Here is a 2,791-nt window from a genome sequence, read left to right as displayed (position 1 = left end):
AGACCAGGCTGGCCTCAAACTCAGAAATCCACCTGCCTCTGCCTCCCAAGTGCTGGGATTAAAGGCATCTGCCATCACTGATCTAGGCAATTTCAATTACTGGTTTTAATCATGTTTCATTCATAGTAATTGGCCCTCATACCTTTTTCACTTACACATTTAGTAATGTTCCTGTTGGGATAATTTTGTTATAGTCTAAGTAACAGCCATATTAGAATGCACCTAACTTATAAATTGAAAGATTCTCAGAAACAGACGTGCCCAACTTTAGAGGGAACCATACACATTATACTCTATATGAATAGCATCCCTGAGGTATTGCCATTTCACAAATGTCTTTGAATGACTTTGTGAAGACCAGCAACTCAGCATGTGACCTCATTGCTTCAACTCCTGTCCACTGTGTTTAGCTGCTTTGGCCTGCCCTCTTGCAGTTTCTCCTCTAAAAGATGGTGTAAAGGTAGGGGATTTCCCACTATTTTGTTTTGTGACAGGATCTCTCTTTATAGTCCTGGCTGTCCTAAACTTGATATGTAGACCAGGCTGGCCTTGAACTCACTGCCTGCTTCTGCCTTCCAAGTACTGAGATTAAAGAGAGGAGCCACCAGGCCTTGTCCGCACCTCTTTTTTTTTTTTTTTTTTAAAGATTTATTTATTTATTATATGTAAGTACAGACACACCAGAAGAGGGCATCATATCTCATTAAGGCTGGTTGTGAGCCAACATGTGGTTGCTGGGATTTGAACTCAGGACCGTCAGAAGAACAGTCAGTGGTCTTAACCACTGAGCCATCTCTCCAAACCTCCCCCCCCCCAATTTTTTTTAAAAGACAAGATTAGTATTGTTTTGACTCCTTTAAGTTCTAAATGGTTACATTCTTCCTAAACCACAGTGTGAGTTTAGTTCTGTTGATTTCCCCATCCTCACTTAGGAACAGGGAGTGTGTCAGGGTCTCATGTATTCTGTAGCCTCAAACTCACTCTGTAGCCAGAATGACTTTTGAACTTCTGATCCTTCTACCTCCATCTTGAGTGTGTTGGAATTACAGGCATGTGTATCATCATTGGATTTATGTGGGTACTGGACATTGGACCCAGGGCTTTAAGAGGACAAGCATTCTGCATCCCCAACCCACTATTTCCATCAAATTTATTGTCTATTAATTTTGGGGTGCTGGGCATTGGTGGCGCACGCCTTTCATCCCAGCACTTGGGAGGCAGAGGCACGCAGATTTCTGAGTTCGAGGCCAACCTGGTCTACAGTGTGAGTTCCAGGACAGCCAGGGCTACACAGAGAAACCCTGTCTCGAAAAAAAAAAATTGGGGGGTGTTTATTAGGGTTTCTCTACATTTAGAACTTTTAATATGATAGTTATTCTGTGGCACTGTGTGTTTTATTTGTATTTCCTCATTGGTTTGTAGAGTTGTTGGGATCAAAATCAACTGCCATTCTTTGTCTTATTGTGTCTTCCACCTTCAGCATATTTTAGGTGCTCCCATTACATTTGTTCAGATAAGAAATTGAGCTGGATAAGCCTTATGGTACAGTCCTGCAATCCTAGCTATTAAGGGGAGGCTAAGACAGGAGACCTGCTGGTTATGTAGACTCTGTCTTAAAATAAAAAGAGGCAGATGTGGTAATGCACTTAAGAATCGTGACACCTGAGGTCAGGCGTGGTGGCGCACACCTTTAATCCCAGCACTTGGGAGGCAGAGGCAGGTGGATTTCTGAGTTCCAGGATAGCCTGGTCTACAGAGTGAGTTCCAGGACAGCCAGGGTTACACAGAGAAACCCTGTCTTGAAAAACCAAAAAAAAAAAAAGAATCTTGACACCTGGGAGAGAGAAGTGGGAAGATTGCCATGAGTTTGAGGCCCATCTGGTTGATGTAACAAGTTCTATACTGTAGTGAGAATTCATCTCAAATAACTGAGAAAGAAGTTGAAATTAAAGGGGTCAGGGCTGTTCACCATAAATCCTAGCACTCAAAAATCAAGGCAAATGGATCTCTGTGAGTTCTAGGCCAGCCAAGGCTACATAGTGAGATTTCCCCCATCTTTTTTGGGTTTTTCGAGACAGAGTTTCTCAGTGTTACAGCTACTCTGTAGATCAGGCTGACCTTGAACTCCACCTGCCTCTGCCTCCTGAGTGCCAGGATTAAAAGACCAGCTAAGTCCTCACCTTTTCTTTTCTTTTCTTTTTTTTTTTAAAGGTCATAAGTGGGGGAAAAAAGAGGCTTAGCAGGTAAAGGCACAGGCATGATTCTTGTTCAGTAGAAAGTCTGTGGTAGCATACATCTGTAATCCCACACTCCTGTAGCAGGATAAGAAGCAAATCAGGAGAGTCACAGAGAAACTTGCAGGTCAGCTAGCCTGGTGGCACATGCCTTTACTGGTTAGTTAGAGGCAGGCAGCTAATGGTGTATTTCGGGTTTGAGGCCAGCTTGGTCTACAGAGAAACCCTGTCTCAAAACCACAGCAACCAAAAAGCTGGGGGCAGGGAGGTAAGGATAGGACTGCTCTTGTAGCTGCTTGGTAGAGCTCTTGCTTCTTACTAGTATGTGTAAAACCATTTGTTTAACCTCCACTATTGAAAAATAAATGTAAGTACTGTATGAAACCTTATATCTCTAGCTATAGAAAATGAAGGAATAAAGTGTGATTTTTATTAGTATTGCAGAAAGGGGGCCTATACTGGCTGGTTTTGAGTGTCAACTTGACAGATGCTGGAGTTATCACAGAGAAAGGAGCTTCAGTTGGGGAAGTGCCTCCATGAGATCCAGCTGTGGGGCA

At 42.9% G+C, this 2,791-nt stretch overlaps 1 protein-coding gene across 10 annotated transcripts in view; it reads left to right on the top strand.

Moving 5' to 3' along the window:
- Kansl1 (KAT8 regulatory NSL complex subunit 1) overlaps positions 1-2,791 on the top strand; it is a 134,048-nt gene that overhangs the window by 117,005 nt on the left and 14,252 nt on the right. The window lies entirely within an intron of this gene.

Source organism: Mastomys coucha, unplaced genomic scaffold (assembly GCF_008632895.1).
Source record: "Mastomys coucha isolate ucsf_1 unplaced genomic scaffold, UCSF_Mcou_1 pScaffold5, whole genome shotgun sequence".
Taxonomy (NCBI): domain Eukaryota; kingdom Metazoa; phylum Chordata; class Mammalia; order Rodentia; family Muridae; genus Mastomys; species Mastomys coucha.
This window is presented reverse-complemented; position numbering and strand designations above follow the sequence as displayed.